General features: G+C 43.1%; 1 pseudogene; it reads left to right on the forward strand.

Moving 5' to 3' along the window:
- The first annotated feature begins 2,182 nt into the window (after window positions 1-2,182).
- LOC118706755 lies at window positions 2,183-3,611 on the forward strand (annotated as a pseudogene).
- Window positions 3,612-22,071: the final 18,460 nt, after the last annotated feature.

The following is a 22,071-nucleotide window of genomic DNA, read 5'->3' on the forward strand; positions in this document are numbered from 1 at the left end:
AAAAGGTGAAAGTTTCCAACTTAATAAGGAAAGAAAAGGAAAACTGTATGTTGAGGTTGCTAAGATCTATAGTAAGATCGAATCTTCAACCTTATTGTGAAGGAAAAAGAAATTCATGCTAGTTTGGCTGTCACACCCCAAGCTGAAAGAGTTATAGCCAAGTGTGTGAAAAGTGCTTGTTAAGATGGAAAAGGCATTAAATCTGTGGATGAAAAACATGAATGGGGGGGTGGAGGGGTAAGAGATCAACCAAAGGACTTGTATGCATGCATATGAGCATAACCAATGGACACAGACAGTAACAGGGTGAGGGCCTGTGCTGAGGGGTGGGAGCAGCTGGGGAAATATCAGTGGGGGCGAAGGAGACTTAAGCAATACGTTCAACAATAAAGAATTTAGATTTTTTTTTTTAAAGGCTTGAGTGGAAAACGTGTTTCTATTGGCGACACTGTGGTGCTCCAGAGAGCATGGAACTTAAATGTCATCTTCAGCGGGGACCCCTGGAAGGAGTGACATCAAGCCATTTTCTGCCACTAAGGGATGGTTACCCAGATTCAGGAATAAAGTCAAACTGAAAAAATATAGAAACTGCTGAAGAGGCTGTGCCTGCAGTGAAAAGGCTGCTGCCACGTTCCTGGCAGAGTTGAAGGCGTTGATGAGGGCTCGGCACCATCCGTGGTTTCAGACATTCACTGGGGCTCTTGAAACGTACCCCCCATGGGTAAGGGAGGGGACTGTGTATTAGACCAAAAAAGCAAATGTTTGGATCTTTTCGTTTTTACCAACCTGAAGGGTTGCCACCCACCTCATCCACCAGATAAACATGAACCTGAAAAACCGTAAGGGCGGGACGGGAAGGGAGGCAGTAGCCGTTGGGCCCTTCCTTCGGTGGCAAAAAGGCTGCTCCTCAAATGGGGGAACTGGCCACTCACACAGCTGCTGCTCCTTGAACAGGGGCAGGCGACGTGAAGCTGCTGCTCTTAGGCCTGGAGTGGGTTGCTTCAGGGGCTGCTGCTCCTTGGACAGGAACGGGCTGCTCACATGTCTGCTGTTCACGTGGGTGCAGTGCCCTGGGCTAAAGCGTTGGGCCAGTCAGAGGGGAGCATACTTCAGAACACACAGGATCCTACGTCTGGGTGGCTGTAGCCTCACTGATCGTGAGACCACAGCCTAGGTATCAGGTCCCTGGCAGGGATGGCTGTAGAGTCCCAGGTGTTATCTGAGGGCATTCTGGATGTAGTTGAGGCTGGGCACCCAGTTACAGCAGCTCTCCCCTCCAAAAAGACTAGGCCTCTGAGGACAAGCTAGCCTCCTGGTACAGTTTGCAATGGTAGCAGAGGCTGCCTAGCTAGATGAGCCTGATTAGCCTGCCTCTGAAGGTCCTGTGGGATCTAATGTGCCACACACACACACACACACACACACACACACACACACATACACACCACCTGACCACACACTCCTCTTTTACTCCCTCACTCACTCATGCTCTCTCCCTCACTGCCACATTCCTCCTGCCTCTGTAGTTGGGTCTGGGGTGTTACTGACCCTTTCGTGGGTGGAGTTTCCTCTCTAAGTGTCTGGTTATGTGGCTTGTTCTCAAGCCCCTTGACCAGACAGGATAAAATTCATCTCAACAAGACACAACACAAAGGGAACTAAGCACAACTATATCCACAACACCAATAACCCCAATATAAGAGACCACCTGAGAAAAGAGAGTTAGGAAAGAGAAAAGAGAGCACAAATGATATCAAAGAGAGAGAAAGATAAGAGATAAAAGACAAAGGAAAAAATGAGAATGTGTGTGTGTGTGTGTGTGTGTGTGTGTGTAAGACACCACAGAACTAATACATAAACAAACAAAAACACAAACACCAAACACCCAGCAAAGCGGGTTGGGGCAGAATCTGTAAAGGCTGAGCTTATATATTGAAAATAAGATTAAGAATTGGATGAATATGGGAAGGACCTCAATTTAGTATTGAGAATTAAAAAGGGAATAAGTGGATAAGAAGAAAGAGAATGAGAAGAAAATAATAATAATAAATTCACAAAAATTTGATTTCAAAAATGGTATAAAAAATTTTAAAATATAAAGTAAAAATGAAATATAGTGATGTAAAAGTAAGGCAAAAAGAAATAGGAAATAAAACAACCAACAAAAACAGGAAAACCGCCCTTCCCGTTGTTGCCTGTCCCGTTCCAGTTCCCTGTACGTGGCCCGGCCCCTTTCGCCTGTGTCCATCACTCTGTACGGAGTTGCCGTCAGCATGATGGACAAACTGCCCTACAAAGTCGCTGACATCAGCCTGGCCTCCTGGGGACACAAGGCCCTGGACATGGCGGAGAACAACATGCTGGACCTGCTGTGCATGTGGGAGATGCACTTGGCTTCCAAGCCGCTGAAGGGTGCCCGCATCGCCGGTGCCTGCACATGACTGTTGAGACAGCCGTCCTCATTGAGACCCTTGTTGCCCTGGGTGCTGAGGTGCAGTGGTCCAGCTGCAACATCTTCTCCCAGGACCATGCAGCAGCTGCCATTGCCAAGGCCGACATTCTGGTGTATGCCTGGAAGGGTGAAACAAACAGATGAGGAGTACCTGTGATGCATTGAGCAAACTCTGTATTTCAAGGCTGGGCCTCTCAACATGATTCTGGACGACGGTGGTGATCTCAACAACATCATCCACACCAAGTAGCCACAGCTCTTGTCGGGTATCCCAGGCATCTCCGAGGAGACCACAACCGGGGTCTACAACCTGTACAAGATGATGGCCAACGGGATCCTGAAGGTTCCTGCCATCAACGTCAATGACTCCATCACAAAGAGCAAATTTGACAACCTCTATGGCTGCCGGGAGTCCCTTATAGATGGCATCAACCGGGCCACAGACGTGATGATTGCAGGCAAGATGGTGGTGGTGGCAGGATATGGCGACGTGGGCAAGGGATGTGGGGCCAGAGTCATCATCCCCCAGATTAACCCCATCAATGCACTGCAGGCTGCCATGGAGGGCTATGAGGTGACTACCATGGACGAGGCTTGTCATGAGGGCAACATATTTATCACCACCACAGGCCGTATCGACATCATCCTTGGCAGGCACTTCGAGCAGATGAAGGATGACGCCATCATATGTAACATTGGACACTTTGACGTGGAGATTGATGTCAATGGCTGCATGATAACGCTGTGGAGAAAGTGAACATCAAGCCCCAGGTGGACCGCTACCGGCTGAAGAACGGGCACCGAATCATCTTGCTGGCCGAGGGCCGGCTGGTCAACCTGGGCTGTGCGATGGGTCACCCCAGCTTCGTGATGAGCAACTCCTTCACCAACCAGGTGCTGGCGCAGATTGAACTGTGGACCCATCCAGACAAGTACCCCGTTGGGGTCCATTTCCTGCCAAGAAGTTGGATGAAGCAGTAGCTGAAGCCCACCTGCGAAAGCTGAATGTGAAACTGTCCAAGCAGATGGAGAGGCAGGCCCAGTACCTGGGCATGCCCTGTGATGGCCCCTTCAAGGACAATCACTACCTTACTGGGAACCAGACTTGCCCTTTTGCCTTCTAGCTGCTGTCCTTGCCCAGATCCCCTCTTCTCCTCGGGAGCAAATCATTTTGAGAATGATTTGTTAATGTCCCCCATCGATTCCCTGGGCTGGTCACTCAGTCTTTGGCTTCCGCTATATCCCTCATACTGTTCCTTGTGTGAGAAGCCCCTCCTCAGGCCCTGGTCACGGTGGAGGCACATGGGAGATCCCACAGGGAACCATGACTCAGGGGTTTTAGAACTGCTCAGTCAGTCCTTCCTTAGGCCTGAAGTTGGAAATGATGGCATAACACCTGTGCACTTTACTATCTAAGCCCTCACCTGCCCTATGGATGCTGTGTCCATATTCTTGATTGACAGGTTCACTGCTTCCTCAGCCCATGACAAATGAGAAGGAGCTATATCAATGGGTGGGGAGGAACTGTTGGAGTTCAAATGCTCCTGAAAACCTGGCTTAGTGCTGGGCATCCTCTTATACCTCAGAACAATGAGGTTGGTACTTTCAGTCCCTATTTTACAGGGGTTATAAAATACACTGTTATGGGATAGCCAAGAAAGGACAAGAGAAGTGACAGTCAGAGACTGAGAGAGGCCAGAGGATCTTAAAAGCAGGCATAGATCTGCCACCACTTTGTAATGGTTCCTATCACAACCCTGGGTCAAAAAGATAAATTCTGTTTATGTTTATATAATGTTAGAGCAAGAAGGTAGATAAATAAAAATTTTGGTGCAAAACAAAACAAAAAAACAACAACAGGAAAACTAAGGGAAAAAAAGAAAAGAATAGAAAGAAAAAAAAAGGATAACAAAATAATAAAAAAATAGATAAAAGTGAAAAAAAGTGAGGTGTCGTTCCTTTGGCTGGCTTATGATCCCAGTAGTGTGTGCTGTACTATTGCTCCATTTCCCATTGTAGAAATCCTGAAAGTAATCATTAACCTCTCAGGGAGTATTTAGATTCCTTTGTGTGATTCAGGGTGGGGTCTGGGTGCGACTGTATTGGTTGCCAGGAGCCTAGCAGAGGGACTATCTCTCAAGAGAAATGGCTGCCCACGCTCAGGTACTGCAGCCCACGCTCAGGTATGACTCAGTACCAGACTCACAAACACCTCTACTGGACCACCGCCTATTCTCCCCAGATTCCACACCTTCTCCCGCACCTCAGCCATGGTTAAGTATCTGTATCCGAAAGGACCTATGAACTAGGTTCAGTGAAGAAAGGCACAGGCCCAGAATGGGGAAGGACTGCGTCTCCACAAGCTCCTCTCTTGCTGGCAATGCGCAATCTGGCCAGCTCTTCAGGGCTACCTCTGAGCTCAGATCTAAAATCCAGAATCCAAGGTCCAAAACCCCCTACCTCCCGCAGTCCCATGGACCCTTTTTTCACAGTTAGACGCGTTGTCTGTCCTCAGGGTCATGGCTTGGCACCCAGTAGTTTCTCCCTGACCCTCTGGGCACAGAGGCCTGGCAGACTCTCCTGCCGAGATCCTTGATTTTACCTTTCCCGGCTGCAAACTGTCTCACCATCTGCGTCTCCTTCGCCAATTAGGGTTGAATTCTACTTGTTTCAGCTGCTCACTCTATTTGCTCCTGAGCAAGGCTGAGGACAAGTCAGTCTATTCTGCCGCCATTTTGTCTATCTCTTAGAATTTTTTTTTTATTTTTTATTTTTTTAAATAATAGTTTATTGATTTTTTTTTTAAGAGAAAGAGGAAGAGGGAGGGAGAGGGAGAGAGAAAAACATCAATGTGAGAGTGCAACATTAACTGACAGGCCCCTAATAGGAATGGAGCCTACAATCCTGCATATGCCCTGACCAGGAATCGAACTGTCAACCTCCTGGTGCATGGAGAATGCTCAAGCAACTGAGCTACATGAGTGCTAGCCCATTAATACTAGCCCAGGTGCCAGGTGCCCCTGCCCTTTGTACAGGGTAGCACTCAAAGGGGTCAGGTGACTGCAGCCAGGATGACAGGACCCTGTTGCTGAGGAGGGAATGCCATGCTGTGTCTGAGCAGCTTTGGAGCCTGCAGCTCAATCCCATGCCCGAGAAATAGAAGCCTCAGACTTCATCGTCACTGGGAGATGACAAGGAGAAATGGTTTGGGGACAGATTCCCAGAAAGATAGAGAAGCAGTGAGAACAGTGTTGTGGCAGCTCTTCCTAAGTTTCCCAGGAGAGTTGGACTGTTCTGCCAAGGTTAAGGCTAGCAGCACCCAATCCTGGCTTATTGTGGCACACTCAGGCAAATGAAACTACCAGGGAACTGAAGCCATATCCTTAAACCTACAAAAAAAAAAAAAAAAAAAAAAAAAAATCCTGGAAGTAATCATTGAAATTGGGAAGGTTATAGGATACAAAGTCAAGACACAAAAAAACATGTTTCTAAACACTGGGAACAATGTATAACAATGGGAAAATAAAATTTAAAAAACAGTACCATTTATCCCTCCATGGAAATACTTAGGGATGAGTTTAATAAAACATGTACACCATGTATATGAAGAATCTATACTTAATGAATGAAAGACATCAAAGATGAGCTAAGTAAATGGGGAGACATTTACTCTGTGATTTGGAAGGTGCAGTATAAATATAGTTAAGATGTCATTTTATTACCGGATGGGGTTCTGGGCCTGGGATGGGTCTGCCTAGGGCTACTGGTAGTGTTGGTTTCGACTTCATGTAGGAAAGATTTCACAACAGAGGCCAAGTGGCTTTTGAGAGAATGTCTATTAAAGCCGGGGGCAGTGAAACAAAGGGAGGACTTAAGGAAGGAAAAGCAACAAGTTAGAGAAAAGGGAGCCTTGGAGACAGGGACAGAGGGTTAGCCCAGGTCTAGCTGCCTCTGCCCACCGCTCCCCTGGCTGCATGTCTCGTGGGTCCTTTGGAGTTCAGAAGATGCATGGCTGTGGGGGAAGAAGTTAGGAAGGGAAAGGTGCCAGGGTGCTCCCAGGAGGGAGAGGAAGGCCCTAGATCCTTTGTCTTGAAACTTTAAAAAATTTAAAGCCTCACCTGAAAATATTTTTCCCATTGATTTTTTTTTTTAGAGAGGGGTGAGGGGCAGATAGAGACAGAAAGAGGAGAACCATCGATGTGAGAAAGACACATGAATTGGGTGCCTCCCACAATCACTCTGATTAGGACTGGGGAGTGAACTTGTGATCCAGGTATGTGCCCTTGATTGGGAATCGAACCCTCAATGCTTTGGTGTGTGGGCTAAGGCTCTAACCACTGAGAAATACTGGCCAGGGCTGTCTTGTAGCTTTTTCTCTTCCTTTGGCTGCCTGGAATCAGAGAGGTCTCTGGTGTGGGTCTTAACAGAATGTCCATTAGCTTTTCAGGTGTGCAGGCACACTCTTGGACAAGAGAAACAAAATCTTATGGTCCCACATAAACATTCTGTGAGTGTTTATAGCAGTTTTATTTGTAATAGCCCCAAACTGGAAACACCCTAATGTCCAACAACAGAGGAGTTGATAGACATGTTGTAGAGATATCCTTAAAGTGAACACTACTCGGCAATATAAGCAAGGAACTATTGCCATAGCCAACAAGTTGCACAGATGGCAAAGGCATTATTCCAGGAAAGAAGCCAGTCTCAGAGATTACAGAGTAATTCCATTTATGTAACATCTGGGCAAAACTATAAAGACTGAGAACAGGACGTGGTTGCCAGCAGTTAAGTGTGGGTGGAAGGTGTAACCACAAAGAGACTTCTTGAGGTTTTTTGTGTGTGTGTGTGTGTTTTTTGGGAGGGGGGGGGGTTGGGGAAAGAGGGGAAGAAACTGTTCTGAGAGATCTGCAGAGCTGACAAGTGAGAAAGGATTTGGAAATGGGGACTGTTATTATTGCTGGGAGTGATCACTCCCTACCTTCTACTTGGAAACTTTACACAACCAGTTAATTTATGAGGTTAGATAAAATGTATAATATGAATGTATTTGGTAGGCAGATTTGAGAAGATCAAGCCAAAAGATACATGAATGGAAACTGTGGAAATGTGCAGCCTGTGAGTGTTTGAAGTAGGATTCGGGGCTGGAGGGTGGTGAGAGAACTAAGCTGTTCTCGGACTGGGTTGTGCCTGGTGCTTGTGCATGGTGAGTATTCCCTCCCATCTTCCTGCGCCTCCCTGAGGGGTGAGCCCTTTGTGGGCCCCACTGTGTTCTGATTACTTGGATCCAATTTAGAGGACATCTTTAGTGACTGTGATGCATTTCATTTGCATGCAGTTTACATTACCTCCTACATTGTTATTTTCTTTTCCAAGGTTGTCTATCTAGCTACTGCGACATATCTCCACCAACTCAGTTCCTGAGCACAGCAAACTCACACACACACACAAACACACACAGCACACACACAGAGCAAACACACACAGAGCAAACACACACAGAGCACACACACACAGCACGCGCACACACAGAACACAGAGCATACACACACAGCACGTGCACACACAGAACACAGCAAACACACACACACACACACAAACACACACACACACACACACACACACACTATCTCCCAGCTCTGCAGGCCCAAGCCTTGGGATCAGTCTCACTGGACGAAAGCCAGGTGTCCGCAGGGCCCGGTGCTTCTGGAGGTTCCAGGGGAGAAGCATGCCCTTAGCCTCTTCAGCCTCTAGGCTGCATCCCTTCACTTCCTCCGTCTTCAAAGCAGCGGTGTAGAATCTTCAGATCTCTCTCTCCCATGTCACTTCTTTGTGAAAGGAAAAGGCCATGTGGTTCCGCTCTCACAGTATTGCTTACTTCAGGTGCCTGTAGTCTACATGTTGACATCTAGCTACAGTGGCTGTTTCCCATACTTACATCATGTGCAACCCTTGACAGACTCTTAGATTTTTAAAGAGCATTTTTTTGGTGATATTTGGAGACAATTACTTGAGATTATTAAATCAGCTAGATATGAATCATTATCCCCCCCCCCCCCCAATTAATGGGATCCGTAAAGTTAGGAAATGTGAATTTTGGAAATGTGAATATTGGATTGTGTCTGGTGGTTGTTTGTACCTGGTGAGCATTGCCTGGCTGGTGTGACTCAGTGGTTGAGTGTCAACCTATGAACCAGGAGGTCACCGGTTTAATTCCTAGTCAGGGTACATGCCTGGGCTGCAGGCTCAATCCCCAGTGTAGGGTATACAGGAGGGAGCTACTCAATGATTCTCTGTCATCACTGATGTTTCTCTCTGTCTCTCTCTCTCCCTTCCACTCAGAAATAAATAAAAATATATTTAAAAAATAGGGTCCAATTTTCTATGTTCTGTAACATTTCTATGCAACGTGTTTCCAGAAATGAACTCATTTGGATCAGAAGGAACATGCCCACAGCCCCCGGTTCCCGTGGTATCTGTGAATGTGTTTTCTTTATTGGATACTTACAGTCCTAACATCAGGAGGACCAGTATTTCACCAAGCTTAAAGAGGACACTGAGCTCTGGGAGGTTAAGTCATTGAACAAAATCCCACTTATAAGTGGTGGAGTCAGACCCCTGATGTCATGGAAGGAAATTATAAGCATACTCGTGGCCTGGTGCATGAATTCATGCACATTGGAAGGAAATTAATTAGAAGAAATATTTTAATATCACTATTTGCCCTTTCTCTGTAATACAAATGTCAGAGATGAAAGAAAATTAGTAAAATGTATATGAAAATAATACATAAATTGATTAATAAATAAACAATAACAACATGACACAACAACAACAAAGACATGATATAAAAAGAACAAAAGCATAATATAATAACAACAAAAACATGATATAAAAACAACATTGATAAAAACAATGACTGATAAATTGATTAAACTTATTGTAACACTGAGGCCAATGTCAGATGGGGAAAAATCAATTCTTGGAATCAAAACAACCTCTCCTCCAAAGATCCTGTTAATACTTCAGCTTTGATTATGTTAGGTTGCAGTTTTTTTATAACAAATCTAGCACCATTACAAAGACCCATTTACTGTTAAGATCTCTCAGTAGCATGATTGCGTCTACTTTCAATTCTAATTTATGATATGGCATTCCCGAAGGAGTAATACTTTTAAGAAATTCGATGGGAAATTTTTCCTTTGTGGCATCATCCGTTGCATCTAGTATTATTGTCGATTATACAGTTGTCTCTGAGTCTTAATGCAATATCCGTTCCCCAGCCTATTCTCACCATGTGGAAAAAGAATAGGATATGTCATTGCATCTAATGTAGGAAACAGGATACTGATTTGTTTCATTTTGCTGGCATTCGGATTTTCGGGATCTGGTTTACAATGAATGAGCAAGTCCCTTTCAAAAAGAGGTTCTCCATCTTTGTTTCTGAATATGATGGCAACTTCGGTTACATGGGGATAATTATATCTACTCAGATCACTAATACGATCATATTTAATCACCATTGTTATTTCTGTGCAACACCGACGCCTTCTTTCAGTTCAGAATGCCAACAAGAACAATCAAGTTCACTATGAACGATGACAGATCAAAACACATGTGTGCAATTGGTGCCAGCAAAAACTTCATCTGTATTGTTCAAGGATGAGTCAACATAGCCTTTTATAGATAGAGAACAAACTTGCTTAACTAGACCTGCTTTCTGATTTAGCTGAATGTTTTCCAGCCCAGTGAAGCACCTTCTCTTTCAAGTAATTGTTAGCAACACAGCTGTAAATATCAACACGAAGCAGATTATTATGGTAGATCACACAGGGAGAACAAAGGGTAAAATATTTAACTGCAGCAGTGTTTGACTATATTCTGCACAGTGAGAAAACCTGAAGTCATTTTCAAGGTCCACCATTTCTTACCTCTTTTCAGTTGGGTCAAGTTTCTAAGCTTTCTAAATCTCCATTTTCTGGCTAATGAAAAGAAAATACAATTCCGAGTCTCCTATCTACCTGCTCCAGGACTTCTGTGAGGATCAAATGAGATGAGGCACAGGAAAATGCTTCACAGACATTAGGTTACAGCGTAAAGTGCTTCCAGGTGAGGCTAGTCATGGCTGGGAGAGGAAGCCAGGTGTTGCTACTGGACATCATTACCCTGACAGTCGGACACTTAAAACTATAAAGGAGCCACAGCTAGAAACTGGTAACAGCATTGGACTTACAAGTGCAAGTGGGATGGAGGTGGAAGAGGAAAAGGAGATTTTTATTTTTCTTTAAAAAAAAAAAAAATGTGTGTGCTGGAAGTTTTGCCTTATATATGCATGTCTCTGAAATTTTAGAAAGAATCCCGGTTGGACCAGTAACCAGGAGTCACCTCCCAGCATGATCAGCAGGATGACAGAGGTGAGCAGGAATGTTCTGGGCAGATAGAGTGGGTCCTGATTCTCTATCATGGGGGTAGGGAGGGGAGGAGGAACGGGAGGAAGCCCAAGCCCTGATGAAGTAACTTTTCAGGTAAAGGGTGGAGGGCTGCAAGCAGAGACATGCGGGCACCAGGCTTAAAGCCTGTTGGGGAATTGCAGGAGAGGCTGTATGGCAGTGAGGGGTGTGGGGAGGGATGAAGGCCAGTGCTGCTGCAGGAGCTGCAGGAGCTGCAGGGGGGGGGGTGGGGGGGGGAGAGAGCAGGGCAGGTCATGCCACTTTGCTGGGCACACTAGGGAGTTGGGGTTTCATCCCTGAGGCATTGAGGAGCCCCCAAGGATTTCCAGCCAGAAATTCCAAATGAGGTCACATTCCTGTGACACTGAAGTGTCCGCCCTCGCTCTCGGGACTGTCAGCCATCGATTCCCTGGATCACATGTCTGCTCCCTGTTATTATCTCAGTCGTTTACTTTTCTCTCTGTTATAATATTGTTTGTTGTTGGTGGTGACAGATTCCATGGGTTTCTTTTTTTTTTTTAATATATTTTATTGATTTTTTACAGAGAGGAAGGGAGAGAGATAGAGAGCTAGAAACGTCGATGAGAGAGAAACATCGACCAGCTGCTTCCTGCACACCCCCTACTGGGGATGTGCCCGCAACCCAGGTACATGCCCTTGACTAGAATCGAACCTGGGACCTTTCAGTCCGCAGACCGACGCTCTACCACTGAGCCAAACCGGTTTCGGCTCCATAGGTTTCTTTTTCTTTTTTTTCTTTTTTTTTAATCAATCTTTATTGTTCATATTATTACAAAGGTTCCTCATTTCTTCCCCCCTCCACCAGGTTCCCACCCCACCCTTCGCCCCCTCCCCACCCGCCATTGTCCTCATCCATAGGTGCACAGTTTATGTTCAGTCTCTTCCTCCCTCCACCACTCCCCCTTTCCCCGAGAACAGTCAGTCCACTCCCCTCCCATATCGCCGACTCTACTACAATGAACAGCTATTATTGTTCATCAGGTTTTTCACTCTTCTTTGTTGTTGTTGTTGTTGTTGTTGTTGCTGTTGTTTAATTAATAAACTTTTACACTTCTAAGAATAAATTTTAAAATCTAATAATTTCATAGGTTTCTTGCATTTCTGCATGCCTTGCACTAAAGTACTGTTTTCTTCCACCATCTTTTCAAGGATGTTTGCTCAGCAAGCATGTCAAACTCAAAGGATAACACAGGCCAAATAAACAAGGTTTAAGTTTATGTGGCCGCAAGAAAACCCAAAAGCTTCAATTTTCATAGAAACATAGGTTTATTTATTATAGAAAAGTATAGTATATAAAAAAAGAGCAATGATAAAATTAATGTTTCTTCCAGACACTTGGCATCTCTTCTCTGCTATTATCTCTCTTACTTGGGGGAAATCTTGTTTGCAGTGATCTCTTTCAAAACTGACTGACCCAAGGTGAGTGTCAGTAATTCTGGACTTGACAGGAGACTTATTTCCTTTCATGGTTGTAAATAACTGCTCACACTGATAAGTACTTCCAAACATGGAAATAATTTCATATGCAAATTTTTTAGTATTTTCAAACCTGGCAGGTAAATATTTGTAAAATTCAGGCACACCAACTTCACTGAATTTTGCCTACAAATCTGAATCACACTGGATCTCAATTATCTCCATTTGCATTTGATTAGGTACTGATTCTATGTTTATTGAACATATTGAAGAAAACTTGTCTTCCAAAAATTAAAAATCTGCAAACCTTGTTTCAAATTCAGTTCTACGAATAAGGCTTACATTTTTTTTCCTGCATATTTTTAATACAATGCAGTTTCACCTAAACTTGATTTGTTTATGTTGCATGTCAGAGAGTGCATTAAATCTTTAATATTAATTTTTATTAAAATGTTCTATTATTTTATATTAACAATTATTCATTTGTTTCAGCGTGTTGTATTCAACATGTCTCAATCGAAATCAATTGTAGTAAAAATAAATGAAAAATTGCTAATGAACATCAAAATTTCCATAAAAGTGAGAATTGGGATGTAGAGAAAGGAAGATGGTTGCCAACAGGAAGGCAAACAGCAGGACAGTGTGTGAATGAGAGAACCAAAGGAAAGTGTGTGGAAGTACAGGGAGTGTATATTTGTGTGTGAGGGACAGCTATACTCCAAGGGACTGTTGGAGACTACCAGACCAGGTTTCCCTGACTAGGAAGCCTCCACTGCTGCTGAAATCTCTCCTAGAGCTAACAGCTCTACCATGGAGACTGAGCCATCTTGAAGGGGAGAATGGCTGTTATTGGAAGCCTATATATCTCAGGACTCTGCTAATCAACACCCACCAACCAGCTGTGAATTCAGGAACACCAGATCTCAAGCAGCGCAAATACATGGACTCAGATGAGCTCTGCACCTTCTCATGGAAAGGTGAGATTTCACGTAGGGAAAGGAGAAAGAGCTATATAACCAGACATCCAGAGAAGAGAGATCATGGGGAGACAAAGATATAGCCCACATATGAAAGAAAAGCAGGCATCACCAGAAAAGGAACTAAACAAAATGGAAGCAAGCAATATGTCAGAGAAAGAATTCAGAGAAATGGCCATAATGTCACTGAAAACAATGGAAGACAAATTCAACAATATGTGTAAGAACCAAGAGAAAATGAAGAACCAAGAAGAAATGAAAAATGATATTGCTGCTATAAAGTACTCAATAGAAAGCATCAACAGTAGACTAGAAGAAGCGAAGAACCACATAAGTGAGCTAGAAGACAAAGTAGGAAAAAAATACCCAACCAGAGCAGCATCTAGAAAAAATAAAAATAAAAAATAAAAAATAAAAAAAACTTTAAAAAAGGAGGAGAGCCTAAGAGAACTTTGTGACAACATGAAACAAAAAAAAACATCTGGATAATAGGGGTGCCAGAAGTAGATAAAACTGAGCAAGGAATAGAAAACCTGTTTGAAGAAATAATAACACAAAACTTCCCTGATATAGGCAAGAAAAAACTCACAAAAATCTAAGAAGCTCACAGAGTCCTAAGCAAAATGAACCCCAAAAGACTGATGCCAAGGCACATTTAATTAAACTGGCAAACACCAATGACAAAGGAAAAATATAAAAACGGTCAGAGAGAGACAGAAAGTTACCTACAAAGGATCCCCATCAGACTAATGACTGATTTCTCAACAGAAACACATCAGGCCTGAAGGGAATGGAATTAAATATACAAAGTCATGCAAAGGAAGGGTCTAAATCCAATAATACTGCACCTAGCAAGGCTATCAATCAAACCTGAGGAAAGGTATTCTTTAAGAAGAGGAAGAAGAAGTATAGATAGAGTAAAGATAAAAATTATGAACAACAAATATGTATCTATCAACTAGTGAATATAAAAATCAAGTGAATTAAAAATATGAGGAACAGAATAAACTAGTGAATATAATAGAATCAGGCACATAGAATGGGATGGGATTTATAATTGTCAGGGGGAAAAGGGTGTGGGGGTATGGGAAGAGACTGGACAAAAATTGTACACCTATAGGTGAGGACAGTGGGGAAGAGATAAGGGCAGAGGATGGGGTGGGAACCAGGTGGAAGGGAGCTGGGGGGGGGGGGAGGAGAAACAATTGTAATAATCTGAACAATAAAGATTTATTAAATTAAAAACAAAGGACTCACACAGACAGATGGTGAAGGGATGGAAAAAGGTTTTTCAGGCAAATGGAAATGAAATAAAAAAGCTAGGATAGCAAATCTTATATCTGACAAATTGGATCTCAAAGTGAAGGACATAACAAGAGATAAGGAAGGCTACTTGATAATACTAAAGGGATTGATATAACAAGAGGATATAACTCTGGTAAACATATATGCACCCAATGCAGGAGCACCCAAATACATTAAACACACACACACACTCAAAAACAACAACAACAAAAAACACACACATAAAACTTCTGGAAGATAACAGTCATAGCAATAGACTTTAATACCCCATTAACATTGCTGGATAAATCCTCTAGGCAAAAAATCAGCAAAGAAACAGAAATCCTAAATGACTCACTAGATCAGATGGACATAATCAACATCTTTAGAAAATGCCAAGCCAAATCTACAGAATATACATTCTTCACAAGCACACATGGTACACAAACAAAGTCTCTCCAAATTTAAGAAGATTAAAATAATATCAAGCATCTTCTCAGGTCACAATGAAATAAAATTAGAAATCAACTACAATGAAAACAATAAAAAATTCAAACAGTTGAAGGCAGAATAATTTATCTCTCTGGTAACAAACTGTGTTACCAGAGAGATTAAAAAAAAAAAAAAAAAAAAAAAAAAAAGAAGAAGAAGAAAGAAAGAAAGAAAGAGAAAGAAAAAACATCATGGCAACAAATGACATTGAAAACACAACAATCCAAAATCTATGGGACACAGTGAAAGCAGTCTTGAGAGGGAAGTTCGTTGCTCTACAAGCCTACTGCAAAATAATAATAATAAAGCTCTCTTCCGCCATGCTGTCAGCGTGTGTGTGGGACAGAGCCCATGCTAGCATGGAAGAGGCATTTTTGTTTATTGCATCGGACTCAGCTCTCTGGTGGTCCTTGGGGATCACAAAGTCTGGGCGTAACAAATGGGGGAATTCGTCCGGGATCCCCAGGACCATGAGGGGTGCCAATCCGGAGAGCCTGACTGGCCGCGGTAGGTGTGTGTGTGTGTGTGTGTGTCTGTGTCCTTGTGTGAGTGCTTTGGAGGGACGTGGAAAGCCCTCATGTCATTGGTGCCCAAATACGTCTGGAAGACGTGCCATTAAGATCACGGGCCGGAGGATTCGGAAGACTTTCTGACCTCCTGGGAGGGCTCCTTAGGCAGGAGAGATGCGGAATCCTCTCCTAGAGGGACCCTCACATGCGGGAAAGTGATGGGAGTCTTTCCCAGGTCTGATTTTGGTGTCGGCGAGCAGCGTGGCGCCCGAGGATGGAGCTGGTGAAGTGGGGCCCCCTGGTGGCGTTGGGTCGGAGGGGGGGCTTCTGTGGGGCTCAGTCTGCACCATCGGAGCGCAGCTGGGCAGCGGCGGCCTCACTCGGGGGGCAGGCACCTGGGTAAATTTTGCTGGCTGCCTGGAGAAGGGGAGGTGGAGCTGGGAAGCCGCTGGGGCGACCCGCACTTCCTCCTCAGGGACTGCCCGAGCAGCTTGGCTAGGGCAGCGGTGGCAGCAGCCTCGTTTGGGGGGCCTGGGCCGGCGTGGCGGCATCGGGTCCGGGAGAAGAGGCCTCATGGGCGAATTTCTGTGCTCTTATAAAGGCTAGAGAAAAGTGGACCTCTCCCAAGTCTGGTTTTAAGTTGAAATGTTGATGTTGGGCACCCTCTTGTTGGTTGTTGTGATTTTCTGTGTTGTGGAGGTCCGGAATGGCCAATGGCAGACTCGTTCTAGTGGGTGGCCAGCTGTCAATGTCAGAGGGCCACGGGTCGGCGTGAGGCCGTTGTTTGGTTTGGCTTCCACAAAGTTGGAAGACTGTTCTCAGGAGCCCTCTGTCTGTTTCTGTGTTCTTTGTAAATTTGCTACTCTCTCCCCCAAAAACAGGCAGGAGGTGGGGGAGGGGAGACACGTGGAGAAGCCACTCCTCAAGAAAGTTTTTATGCATCTCGAATTTCTGTGCTCATGTAAAGGGAAAAGGCCAGTTCAAAAGGAGTGCTCATAGTTTTTTGGTTTTTTTAAATATATTTTTATTGATTTTTTACATAGAGGAAGAGAGAGAGATAGAGAGCTAGAAACATCAATGAGAGAGAAACACTGATCAGCTGCCTCTTGCACACCCCCTACCAGGGATGTGCCCGCAACCAATGTACATGCCCCTGACCGGAATCGAACCTTGCACTTTTCAGTCCCCAGACCAATGCTCTACCACTGAGCCAAACTGGTTTTGGCAGAGTGCACATAGTTAAGAGTGCTATACTTAATCTGTTTTCTGTGTACAGAATTAGCTTTAAAAATGGTGGAGATTAACTGGGAGATAAATTAAGGCTGGTTTCCCAAGGCATTGTAAGCAGCTTTTGAAATTTCCCGCCCTGAGGCAGGAACTAGATGGTAATACTGGGAGTCTTAAACTAAAGAATGTGTTCATTTGTATTTGAATGGCTACAGCCATCTTTCCCTTTGTCCAATCCCTTCCCCAGTGATCTGCAGGGAATGGCCAGATCTGTTGCTGAAACTTCTCCCTAAGTAAGCAGGATGTAAGAGAAGGAAGAGACATAGGAAAGTAAAGTTTAAATTCGCCTCATAGAATTGATGGCAGGCTGAACTGTATTACATGTGTTAACGAAAAAACATTGAAACCTATAAAGAATTTTTTTGTGAGTTTATCTGAGCCAAAATTGTCGACACTTGCCAGGAAGCAGAACCTCAAGGGATTGAGATAATGCTCCCGAGAATGGCGGGTTACATTTCTATATTTATACACTGAAATCAAAGGAAAGGGACGTAGGTGAGTTACATGAAATTCATTGGTGATAGATTAGGAAGGTGGGACAAAGTAAGCGGGAAACCTCTGGGATAGGGTAAAAGGTTAAATGATGGACATGAGCTTCTTTCACAGAGATGGATACAGGACACTCTAACGTAATTAACAGTTGACAATTAACTTGATAACAATAACAATGAGGAATGTCTCGAGGCCATTTGTTGACCCTGAGGGGTCCGGGGTAAAAGGAAGTTACAAGTTACCCAGACATCTCCCAGGAATGTTATCTTAGATGCAGGAAGGCAGAGGGGCTCAGTAAAAGATCAAAGTTGATCTTTGTCAGGTGAAATTTCTGGGACATGACTACCTACTATAACCTGTTAGATATTTAATTTTCAAACCATCTCTTGTGGTTATCTTAGGTCTCTGGGTTTGCAAGACCGCCACACAGGCCTTCCTGAGCTTGTCAGGTTAGCTTGTGGCTCTTTTCTTTCACACATGTGTTAAAAATAAGCAGTAATGATCAAAGATCTCAAGGATTGATTTGTTATCATTTGTCAGATGAGGAATCTATGTGATGCTTACACTTAAATTATTTTAAGTCAGTGATGCAGTAATTTTTAAAAACAGTTTTTCTGAAGTGATGTTTTAATGTAACATGTAAAACTTTTATATTTAATCTGTTTTGTTTATGTCATTGTTGTTGTCATTTGTAATCACATTATAAGCTTGAATTTGGACTTGTACCTGCATCTTGTATTTTGTAAACCTTAGGGAGTCATTTTTAGTTTTAGTCATGTGTGTCTACTTTATAGATTTAAGTAGACTTCATCACAAAGGTTTATAATTTACTTAGAATTGTGCTAAAACAATGTGAAAATAATTATTTGTATGATTTAAACCCCCCCCCTCCCCCGCGACTGCTTGGACAATTTTCACCGATGTTCTGGGGGGGGGGGGGGCGGAGAGGGGGCTTAGAAATGCAGATAAATCTGTATCTGTAGGGAAAATGTGTCAGTTTAAATTTCAAGCAGCTGGAGGCCTGGGAACAGGGAACTGGACCTGCTCCCTCCTCCCTTGCCTTTTCTTTAAAATTTGAGGCATGAAAAAAAATAAATAAATAAAATAAAAATTTGAGGCATGGTTATGTATTTTTTAAAAAAATATATTTTATTGATTTTGTACAGAGAGGAAGTGAGAGAGATAGAGAGCTAGAAACATCGATGAGAGAGAGTCATCGATCAGCTGCCTCTTGCACACCCCCTACTGGGGATGTGCCCACAACCAAGGTACATGCCCTTGACCGGAATCAAACCCGGGTACCTTTAGTCCCCAAGCCGATGCTCTATCCATTGAGCCAAACTGGTTTCGGCTGGTTATGTATTTTTGAAGGATATAGAAAGAAAGTTTAGAAGTTAATTTGAAATTATAAAAGGCCAGCAACTAATAGAAAGGGTTCTCACTCAGACTCTAGGTCCCTGGAAGAGACCTGTTGCCTATCTACCTGTGGCAGCAGGGTGTCCGGGCAGTGGCCACCACAGCATTGCTGGTGAATGAGGCAGATAAACAGACTATGGGCCAAGCTTTTCTCCTGGACCAGCCCTGTGTCCAGATTCATAAGACTCCGGCCATCAACCCTGCTAGCCTGCTTCCAGATGATGATGGAGGAATCCATTCATGACTGCACAGAGGTAACAGATGACAAAGTACTGTTCACGGATGGGAGCAGTTACGTTCAGGATGGGACCTGATATGCAGAGGCAGTGGTAGTCACCCTGGATCACACCATTTGGGCACAGTTTCTGAACTTTTGGCCTTAATCTAGGCCCTTTGATGGAGACACGGTGCCATCCACAGAGAAAAGAGGGTTACCAACTGCAGCCAGAAGGAATTGGCTGAACAGAAGCAAGCCCCTGACAGACCAGATGATTGGTGGACCCTCCATATGCAAGACTGTTGGTCCCAGAGGCTCTTGGTCAGAGTTGCCCAGTGACACCAGATTACCCACTTAAGTGTCACCAAGACTTCTGAGGTTCTGTGAGGCAGAGTTGATAGAAGTACTGTCTGTGCACAGGTAAATGCTAAGCTAGGTAAAGGGTCCCCCTGGGAATTTGGGTCTCAGGAAACTTCCTAAGGAGAGCTTTAGTAGGTGGATTTCAGAGATTAAACCACCAGCATTAAGGTCTAGTTTTTGTAGACATTTCAGGTTAGGTTGAAGTATACCCCACTAGAACAGAAACTGCCTCTATAGTAGTCAAGAGATTACTCCAGGAGATTATACCTAGATTCGGGCTGCCAGTATCAGATAACAGCCCCACCTTGGTAGCTAAGGTATCTCAGAGTATAGCTCTAGCCTTAGGACAGGTAAGTGAGACTCTGAAAAAGGGGTTTAACTAAATGTGTCCTAGAATCGGTGAAAAGTGGACCAACCCCCTATCCTTTGCCCTCTTAAGGGCCAGGTGTACCCCTTACTGGGACAAGTTTCCCCCTTTTTTTGGAGGGGATCATGTATGATAACCATTCCCTTGCTCAAGTCCTTACAGGCTCTGCAGTTTGCTTGTTCCAGATGCACTGCCAGTGCCCACCACAGACCCTGTAGCCCCGGAACTCAATGTGGGTAAAGAAATTCGCTGCCCAAGGACTCAAAGGGACACTGCACTGTTATCCTGAGCACGCCCAATGCTGTTGAAGTAGATGGCACCCAGACCTGACTACATGACTCCCCGCTCCTACATGGCCTGGATCCTGGCAACTACAGGCCAGGAGGAGAACTGATGCCTGAGGAGGGGAACTGGACTTCAGTGAGGACAATACTGATGGGAACTGAGGTCTTGGTAACTGTAAAAAAATTAAAAATAATAAAAATAATAATAGTAATAAATTACCTAACCCTACAACTCAAAGTTAGAAAGAGAGCAACAGAAAAAGCCCAGCATAAGCAGAAGGAAGGAAATAATAAAGATCAGAGTGGAGATAAATGAAATAGAGTGGGGGAGGGGGAGACAATACAAAAGATCAACAAAACTAAGAACTGGATCTTTGAAAGGATAAACAAGATTTATGAATCTCTAGCCAGGCTCCCCAAGAAGCAAAGAGAGAGGATCCAAATAAACAAAATCAGAAATAAAAGAGGTGAAATAACAACCGATCCCATAGAAATGCAAATGATTATGAAAAAAATACTGTGAACAACTCTATTCCAACAAAAAGGACATCCTGACCAAATGGATATATTCTTAGAAAAATACAAGCTCACAAAACTCAATCAAGAAGAATAAAAAAACTTGAATAGGCTGATAACTAATGAAAAAAATTGAAACAGCGATAAAAATTTTTCCAGCAAACAAAAGCCCTGGTCCAGATGGCTTTACAGGGATTCTACAAGCATTCAAACAAAAACTAAAAAATCCTCAGATTATTTCAAAAAATTTAAGAGGAAGGCACAATTACAAGCCTCTTCTAGGAAGCCAGCATTACCTTAATCCAAAAACCAGATAAAGACACCACACACACACACACACACACACAAATGAGAACTACAGGCCAATATCCTTGATGAACATAGATGCTAAAATCCTCAATAAAATTCTAGCAAATCAGATTCAGCAATACATTAGAAAGATAATACACCATGATCAAGTGGGATTTATTCCAGAGATACAAGGTACAATATCCAAAAATCAATAAATGTGATATATCACATAAACAAACTGAGAGGCAAAAATCACATAATCACATCAATTGATGCAGAAAAAGCATTTGACAAAATCTAACAGCCTTTCTTGATAAAGACTCTCAGCAAAGTGGAAATAGAGGGATCATACCTCAACATAATAAAGCCCTATATGACAAACCTACAGCAAACACCATACTATAATAGTAGGCAAAAACTAAACCCATTTTCCCCTAAGAACAGGGACAAGACAAGGATGCCCTTCTTTCACCACTCATGTTCAACACAGTAATAGATGTACTAGCCATAACGACCAGACAAAAGAAGAAATAAAAGGCATCCAAATTGGAAAAGAAGTAAACTGTTCTTATTTGCAGATGACATGATACTACATAGAAAACTCCAAAGACTCCATCAAAAAACGATTAGACCTAATAAATGAATTTGACAATGTAGCAGGATTCAAAATTAACTCCCAGAAATTTATGTCCTTTTACATACCAATAATGAGCTCATAGAAAGAGAAATGAAAAAAAAATCCTATTTACCATTGCATCAAAAATAATTAAGATACTTAGGAATAGACTTAACCAATGATGTAAAAGACTAGTACTCAGAAAACTACATGACATTGAAAAAGGAGACAGAGAAAGACATAAACAAATGGAAGAACACACCATGTTCATGGATTGGTAGAATCAACATCATTAAAATGTTCATACTACCTAAAGCAATCTATAGATTCAATGCAATACCTATTAAAATACCAATGGTATATTTGAAAATCTAGAACAAGCCCTCCAAAATTCATCTGGAATAAAAAAAAAAAGAAGACCCTGAATAGCCACAGCTTCTCTGAGAAAGAAGAACAAAGTTGGAAGGAATCACAATACCAGACATCAAACTATATTACCAAGCACGGTTCTCAAAACTGCCTGGTATTGGCACAAGAACAGACATATAGACCAATTGAACCGAATAGAGGATTCAAAAATTTACCCAAGTCATAATACACTCAATTAATATTTGACAAAGGAGGTAA

This window comes from Pipistrellus kuhlii, unplaced genomic scaffold, assembly GCF_014108245.1.
Source record: "Pipistrellus kuhlii isolate mPipKuh1 unplaced genomic scaffold, mPipKuh1.p scaffold_m20_p_55, whole genome shotgun sequence".
Lineage (NCBI taxonomy): Eukaryota > Metazoa > Chordata > Mammalia > Chiroptera > Vespertilionidae > Pipistrellus > Pipistrellus kuhlii.